Source organism: Gouania willdenowi, chromosome 10 (assembly GCF_900634775.1).
Source record: "Gouania willdenowi chromosome 10, fGouWil2.1, whole genome shotgun sequence".
Taxonomy (NCBI): domain Eukaryota; kingdom Metazoa; phylum Chordata; class Actinopteri; order Blenniiformes; family Gobiesocidae; genus Gouania; species Gouania willdenowi.
The window spans coordinates 14,262,930-14,272,451 of record NC_041053.1 but is presented as its reverse complement, the minus strand read 5'-3'; positions in this window follow the sequence as shown (position 1 = coordinate 14,272,451).

Below are 9,522 nucleotides of genomic sequence, written 5' to 3'. Positions count from 1 at the left end.
AAGCTATAATTGTTCAATCATTGTTGAGTTCGGTTTGGGTGAAAAATCTTGGCAAGGAAGACCAAGCTATGGAAAAACTTACTTTCCTTCAACTAAGAAGGAAAAGACAGAATAATTCCAAAGGCTTTACACATTTTTAATGTTCCTCAAAGAATAATTGAGACATGGTTCCTCTGATCTGTTCAGCGGGCCAATGGAACTCTCCAATCTATTAGTGATGTGTCACTGGGGAAGGATTCAAACCAAAGTTTAGTATGGGACGCCGATTGAAAAGTTGCCCATGCTATCATTAACAGATACATTTACATTTATCAACAAACCATGTTTAAAAAAATGTGTGTAAATTTTTTTTTACGGTACTTTTGACCAGATTTACAGCAGAATTTGTGAAATTTGTTTGTTTTTTTCTCGTAAAACTATAATGTCAATGTTAAATCTAAATCTAAATGTTGAATTTTAAATCTAAATGTTTAATTTAAATCTAAATGTTTAATTTAAATCTAAATGTTACATTTAAATATAAATGTTAAATATAAATATAAATGTTAAATATAAATCTAAATGCTAAATGGTACAGTAAATCTAAATGTTACATTTAAATATAAATGTTACATTTAAATATAAATGTTACATTTAAATATAAATGTTAAATCTAAATCTAAATGCTAAATGGTACAGTAAATCTAAATCTAAATGTTACATTTAAATATAAATGTTAAATCTAAATCTAAATGCTAAATGGTACAGTAAATCTAAATCTAAATGTTATATTTAAATATAAATGTTAAATCAAAATCAAAATGTTAAATCTAAATGTCACGGGTGAAACTACATTTTTAGCTAATATGCAAAATCACCGGAAGTAACAAAAGTGTGTTGGCTGACATAAACCAACTCTGATCTGCTAATCTGCAGAACATTGGATTGTCTCTAATCTGAAGCACCAAGTTAAACAGGATACTACATTACAGAACAACGCTGCAGACAGCGTTCTAAGAATGAGTCAATCAACTTACTCAGGCACAAGTTAAGACATCAAGGTCAGGCTGTCTAAGTCAATCACAGAACAAAAACCCACATCTGAGTTTTTGGAAAAATCTGCTTGAATTTAGCAGTCCATTATCATCCAGACACATCGTGTAACACGCACACACACACACACACGCACACACACGCACACACCACAGGCTATCCGTAGACCAGGGGTGTCAAACTCGTTTTAGATCAGGGGCCAAATACATAGCAGATTTTAGGCAGTGAAATTAGTCATTTAATCATTATTGTGCTCTAGTTTGCACTTCCACGTGTAAATACATGATAAACTATGTACGGCACTGATAATATCACAGCAATACGTGACAGATATCAGTCCCTGCAGGATCTTCACTTTCAATTCATTTCAATTTGAGACCCATTTTTATGTTTTATGTAATTCGAGGAAATTTTGTGGAATAATTTGAAGAAAATTGCAGGATTTTGTAAAAAAATTGAGAGTTCATTTAACAATTTCACATTAAAAATAACTGCCATCATGTGATATAAGCATGGAAAAAATGTAAGCTCTGCTGATATTGTGTAGTTTCATTTAATTTGGAGATAGCTACAAATAAAAGAGTTTGTAATCTAGACAATGATTCATTGCTCCTCTGACATTTTTTTCTTGCTGCCACGGGGCTGAATTGGATGCTCCAAAGTGCTAAATGTGGCCCCCAGGCCTTGGTTTGACACGTGTGCTGTAGGCGGATAAATTAATTCAGGGGAAAATGGATCAACAAGCATCTTGTTATGAGGTCAGAGTTCACCACTACTCCACAAAGCACTCAAAAGATGTACAGTACCTGCTGATTGTAATGATAATGGCTGATAATGTCCTTATCTGTAAATGAATGACTGATTAAAGCAGAGTCGGCCACTTTGATCACAGCGGGGGCCAATCTGAGCACCAACACAGGAAACAACAAAACGTTTTTTATCGTCATTTTGAATGTTGTTCTGTAATTCTGAGTATGTTTGTTGATTTCTTGCTTGTTATGATTGCTGTTTGTGCATTTCTGATGTCCTTTTGCATATTTGTCCTATAAAATGTATGTTTTTTGGAGTCATATTGTGTAATTATGTTGTCATTTTGCCTTTTTTTGGAGTCTTTTTTTGTGTATTTCGGTTGTTTTGTTCATGTCTGTAGTAGTTTTGTGTGTTTTTGGAGTATTTTCAGTTTTTCTTGTTTTTTCCTGCAATTTTGTAAATGTTTGTATTTTTTAATGAATACTTGCTCTTGTTTTGTGTATTTCTCTGTCATTTTGTACTTTTACTTTGGGGGCTGCATAAAATTAGCCAGAAGGCCACATGTGTTCCACAGGCCACCACCTGCCCATGTTTGGTTTAGAGATTGTTGGTAATGCCTAAGGTGGAGATCAAAATAATTCCAGGGTCACATCAATTGTATGTGAGTATTGTGTGTTTTTTTTTTTTACAGCTCCAATTTAATTCTTTAAATTATCACAAAAACCAGAGGGTTGCAGGTTCAAATCCACTGTGGGCCATCACTGTGGGATCTTGAGCAATTCCCCTAGACCTAATTTCTTCCAGGACATTAATCTCGATGAGACTTTCCTAGTTAAATAAAAGTTAAACAAAGCAACAACAAAAAAACAGCTGAGTCATTAGCTAATGTTTACTTGTGTAAACAGCAAACATTTCAAGCGTTTCAGGCTCTGTGTATGTCTGGTTTGTGAGTCATGAGATCATGTGTTTCAGCATTAGCAGCGTTTAGCTAACTGCACAATATTCTGAATGGTTTCTGCCGTTCTCTCTCCTGTCTGTCTTCACTTCTTCCTGTCTTTCTCACACAGTTTTTGCTCAAGGGCAAACAATTGTGAATGGACCGGCAGTTTCTGTGGCTTGTGGACATACTATCACAGTGTTATCACATGATCTGCCTGCTGCTTTGCTTAAAGCACGAGCAGACATCCAAGGTCCTCCTGTGGCTATAGCTTTATGACTAATCATCAAGTGTGGTCTTTGTGTGGCCACAGAATCCAGGTTTTTCCAGTAAAACACTAAAGATATTCATAGAAGTGCATCTTTAGCACGTCACACCGTTATTGCTGACACTTTCCTTCTGTATGCTACATCTACGGTAGCTCTCCCTTTCCAGCCACTCCCTAGGCCTAGAACATATCAAACAGATGTGATTAATCGCAAGCACGACACCTATGATTCATCAAATAAGGTAATAGAAATACCCAGATGTATACTATAGACCCCTTAATGGCCCACGTCAAGTCAGATGAGGTGGCTCGGGCACCCGAATGCCTCCCTGGTGAGGTGTTCAGGGCATATCCCACCGGTAGGCGACCACGAAGAACAGCCAAGACACGATGGAGAGACTATGTCTCACGGCTGGCCTGGGAACGCCTCGGGATCCCCCGGGAAGAGGTGGACAAAGTAGCCGGGGAGAGGGAAGTCTGGTCCTCCCTGCTAAGGATGCTGCTCCCGCAACCCGACCTCGGATAAGCGGCAGAAGATGGATAGATGGGCTTAGAGTAATATTTAAGATTTTTTCAAAATCATGGCCAGACAGTCGCACCACACAATATTTTGACACTTTAAATAACAGAGTAAATTAAAGCCGCGAGAAGCATCGTAGGGTCCGAAGAAGTGGCCGTGGCCAGTAACCCATGTGTATCAAATATGAGACTGTTTGGACTGTTTTTCTATTATGGCATGCAAAGTGGCGCCAGTCAAAAAACCCAGTATGAAAGGGAAAACCAGTTAAAAATCACTCAGTGAATATGATGCAAATCCATTGAAAAATACCCAAGATACAGCATTTAGAATGTGATGGTGAAGGACTTTCCAGTGACATTATAGGCCCCTCCCACTGATTACAGTCTGTGTTTTCTTCATCAGCGACCTGCTCCCATCTTATAAGATTCATCCAACACTACTTTGAAGTCAATACACCATATCGTCTTTCCACTAGAGCTGTTAGCGACGCCCTCTGAGAGCGCAAGGCATGATGGGTAATATCAACATTGAGTCTTGTTTAGGAATGGACAGTCAACATGTGTATCAAATATGAGGCAGTTTGAACTTTGTATATTACCGTTATATGCATTTTTCTAGTATGGCGTGCCATAGTTGCTAACAGTGAACCTGACCGTAAATGACGCCAGTCAAAAATGCAAGGTATGATGGGAAATGTTTCAAGGCCGTCATGAATAGGTTTGGGCAAATGTCATTTGTGTGAAATTTGAGGCTGATTGAACTTTGTGTGTCAGAGTTATGGTTTTTTTGAAATTGTGGCATTCTTCCGAAATTAGCATTGCAACTTTGCGGCGGCGCCACAAACCGTTGCAGATACGTGAATTATTTTCGATGATTTAAAATCTTCAGTGGTTCCTAAGTGTTCTGGTCGAGTTTGAAGCGAATCGGATGAAGCCCCTCAGACGAGGTTGCGCAAATGCGTTTCTCCATTTAAGACCTCGCTGACTTCCTGTTTGGTGTTGGGCGTGGGTCATCAGTAACCTTTTGTTCATCAATACATGTGGTGAATTTCGTATGAATCGGGTAAACCTGCCGGTCGTGCGGTTCCATTGTATTTTGGGCGTCTGGCGCGCATTTTTTAAGCTATTTTTTTTATTGCACCAAAATATGTAATTGTTCAGCAGGCCTGAGGTGCGTGCACATTTTGGTGAGACTTTGGGCATTCTAAGGGGATAAACCAAAAATTCCCAAGAAAAGCAAGAACAATAGGTTCCTACGGCCAGTATGGCCTTTGGACCCTAATTACAGAAGTAATTTAGTAACATTTCAAAATAAAAAAATCAAAGTGTGCACATACATACTAAGTTGCTAAATATTTTGTTATATTGTTATGCATTTAAACCTTTTTTAACTAAAAGAAATGCAGTTTGACAGAATGTGTAGGTGTCACATTATTGACCCACATGTTGAATGAGAACTATGTTATAATCAAACCAGGCATAGTGTGTTAATTATGCAGCTCTGATTTAAAGGCCCTAATTTGCAAACATTCCATTGGACTTCTCTGAAACAAGAGTGAACACATCACTCAGTGTGTGCAGAGAGTGAGGGAGACAGACAAGAGCAGACAGGAGAGAAAAAGGGAGGTAAACTATGGGAACAGAGGGAAAGGGAAGAGGAAGAGAGGAATTCCTACGTGTACAGACCAGCAGCAGCAGAGCTCAGACAGTTTGCATACATTGGGTCTGTAACCTCTGACTCACTGTGAGGTGAACATTTTCAAGATCATTGCTAATCTTTTTTTGGATCTAATTGGAATGAAGCAAAAAAGCACCACTTTTCTTCAAATGAATGCATCACGTGAATATTAGCCACAGCAATAACATGCTCAGCTGTACACTGTCAGCAGATATAGTACAACACACTGTTTGAGCTCATATGTTCTGCTGAGGGAAGTTACCAGTTATTGTCCGTAATGTAAATCCAGTTGTGGAGGGGCGTGTCTGGCTCTCAAAGCATTGAGTTACACAAAACATTCACTAACCGATGCAGCAAGGTGTATGATACTGGATAGTATGTGTGCCTCAGCTAGAGACTCAGGTTGTTGTGAATCCTGGCTACTGGACCTTATGAGACCTCGTTCTGTGGAGTTTTCTCTGCAACTCTGGTTTCCTGTATTACTCCAAAAAGATCAATTGGAATCTGCAGTTTTTCTGTTGGGGTGGATAAGCATGTGCTGCATCCGTCAGCTGGTTATGCTTTAGCAAATGGCTACACAAAGATAAAAATATAAATTAAATGTTTCATAGACAAGTAGGAGTTTAGGTAGGGTGTAATATGCCTGCACTGTTTTTTTGTAACCCAACCTGGGTTATGTTCCTGTAAACATGTTGTCCCCATGAGTCCATGTGTGTCCTTGACAAAGCAGTATTGTTCTTTCGTTCGTCATGATAAAGTTCTTCCTTTGATTCTTTAATTAGATGACAACGTGACTGGTTCTCAACAACAATTGTTTGGTCTTTCGGGTGCCATGCCATCATCCTTTGGTTTTTATACTGTTGATTTTAACAATGTGATTTATTTCTATTAACAACGTGACATTTACACGACAGCAAAAGGAATACTCCCAACATTTGTTGAGTTTAGGACAGTAATCCTATATCCAGTTCTTCTCTGTAGGACATTATCCAGATCTCTGAGAGGTTGTCCATGAATCTATGAAGATAATAATTCTGCCAACTCACAGGTTTTGTTTTTGTTCCTTTCTTCATTGAAGAAACTGTCAAGATGTGAAGATCTGTTTTCATTTCCACACATTTCGTATCTGTATTTGGCCTGTCACATTTACGAAACTTTTGATGTATAAAATTAAGTATGCCCATGTCTTATGCGCAGAAGTGGGTCGTAACAAGTTACATTTACTCCATTACATGTACTTGAGTAACTTTTTGAAAAAAAATTAATCACGAGTAAATTCATGAAAGTGTCTATTTGTACGTGCTATTGATACGGTTACAGAAGTACACGCACTTAGCATCTTAGAGTTAGGTTTAGGGTTAGGGTTAGGTTATAGCCCAATATCGCAACAATTTTTAGGGTTAGGGTTAAGGTTAGGGTAAGATTTAGTCTTAGTCACGGGACCTAAACTGACCAATGACTGACCTATCACGTGACCTACAGTGGCCAAATAGGGACGCTGTGTACGGATAGAATGTTGGTATATTAATAGGGCAACAGTACAGATAACCACTGCCTAAATTTATTGAGGCATACTTCTACTTTTACTTGACTAAATTTGTGATTTCATTTTTCTACTTTTACGAGAGAGGTGATTTTGTTACTTTTAATGTCAGTCTATTTTTTTTCTCGAAGAAACGTTTATATTCTGCTCTTAGAGAAGCTGTTTCATTGGCAGTATGCCAAAGCATCCGAGTCATTGGCCTATGGCTCTCCAGGGAACAACCAATCAAGTATTGACAATCAAATGCAAGAATTTCGCCCGTGGCGAAACATCCAGCATGTCTTTTTAATGTAACATTGTGACCATGACAGACAATGAGCAGCCATCGGCAAGTTCAGAGGAGACAGTCCACACCTAGCCTCACATAGAATCCATGTTTTCTTTCACAGCGTGTAAGAACAACAGCTATGTTATGCGTTGCGTTGGTATAGAGAGGGATGATGAGGAGAGGTGTGCAGGGGGGTTTCTTAGCTCTCACAGTTTTCAAAAATATTGGAAAAAATATTTTAAATGAGATTACACGACTTCACTACAAAGCATAACATACTGTATGATCAACAATATGGATTCAGGAGAAACAGGTCTACCTCAATGGCACTCTTGGAATTTGTGGAGGAAATAACAACTGCTGTAGAAAAACAAAAATACGCAGTGGGAGTGTTCTTAGACTTCAAAAAAGCTTTTGACACAGTAGATCACAACTTACTACTGATGAAACTACAAAAATATATGATACGAGTAGTAGCACTAGCATGGCTTACCAGTTACTTGAGCAACAGGAACTAATTGCAAATTTTAGAGGTTCCTCAGGGTTCAGCATTGGGACCATTGTTGTTCATTTTGTATATACAGTAGTCCCTCGCTATAACGCAGTTCACCTTTCACGGCCTTGGTGTTTCGCGGATTTTTTTACAGTGCAATTTTTAATGCATTTTTTTTTACAGCGTATGAACGCGTATTGTGTTCTGCGTCCTGATTGGCTAATGCTGCGTCCACCCACTAGCAACACATCCAACTCGGTGAGTTTCACTGCCTGCTGAAGCGAGAAGCTGCACTCCTTTTTCTCCTCTCACAAACATAAACCACCAGTTAAAAAAGCTGGTGTGATTAGCGGCTAATGCTATCCTAGCTCAATGCTACAGAGAGAACTTTTACCTGCAACTACCACCTCCTCGCTGATTCTCCTCTACGCCAAATCCTTCCTAGTCCGGTCCCGGTTATAAAGGCCGTGTCATACAGCTCAAGGTGGTCACACACAGCTTCTACTCTATGGTTGAATGTGTAAACATTCACGACCTGACGTCATCGTCAAAAAGACTCTGAATGCGTTCGGTATCAATGTCTGATCGCTAGCAGTGCGACTCTGAAGTGCTGTATGTTTGAAAACAGGTTTATGTTTTCAATCTATGAAGGTTTGAACTTTTAGAGTGTTTAAACAAGAGAGAAATGTTAATTCCTGTCTGTGAAAAGTGTATAAAGTGTGTGATGCGGGGTTTTACAGCCTTAAAACATGTATAATAATTGTGAAAAATAAAGCTGACCACTTCGCGGGTTATTTTTAGAACGTAACCCCCCTGAGGTTTCACAGATAAATAGTATCTGTGAAACCTCTGATACATTTAAGTTTATATTATTTGCTGATGATACTAATGTGTTCTGTTGTGGGGACAATTTGGAAAAAAATTGTATGACATAGGAGAAGAGCTGAAAAAGTTGAAGAGCTGGTTTGATTTGAATAAACTAACACTAAATATAAACAAAACAAAATTTATAATATTTGGAAACCGTCCAACTTGCTCAACCAAAAAGCTCACAGCAAATGAAGAGATCGAAAGAGTGTCTGAAATCAAATGCATTGGTGTTATAATAGATGAGAAACTGGGCTGGAAATCACACATTAACTACATCAAAGGAAAAATATCAAAGTCAGTCGCAATTTTACATAAAGTCAAATATCTATTAAATACATCTTAATTATACATTTTGTACTGCTCCCTCATACTCCCATACATGAATTACTGTCTGGAGGTGTGGGGGAACACATACAAAACAAATACAGAGCCGATCTTCATCCAACAGAAAAGAGCAATAAGAATCATAACCAAAACCACCTACAGAGAACCAACAAACTGAATGAAACTTAAGACATTAAAATTTAAGGATCGGACTGACTACAAAACTATCCAAAATATGTAAAAAGTAAAACAGCATCCAAAGGTTTTTTCAAGTGAGACAAGGCAAACGTCAACTCCGAGGAATTTTCATGATCAAAATACAACCAGTGAGAACCAACATGAAGGTCTCAACAAAAGGAGTTGAATTATGGAACAACTGCAGTGATGAACTGAAATCATGTAAAACAATAGGCAGATTTAAAAACATCTTTAAAACTGACATTTTAAACACATGCAGAATGGAAAAAAGGGGGGAATTAATAACATCATGCTTACTGTGTATCCAGTGATATGTGTTTTTGGTTTTTTGTGGGTTTTTTTTTTGTTTTAATTAATTTCTTTGATGCTGTCATTGGTCTGATTTTTGTCGTTGTATTATGAGGCCAACTGAATTAATGGCTATGACCTGAGCAGTACTTCAGGGTGAGATCAAGTGAGACATTTTGAGATGGAAAAAGTGGTAGGTCTAGATAAGTTTTTTTACTTCTTCCTACACCCTTTTCGAATAGAATTTGGTTTTGAAAGAATGAACGACAGTAGAAAAATTTTGTTATAGCTATATGTATTTGCTTACTATTATATATTTTTTATTTTTGTTAATATGTGTTTTCTTTTCTTTTG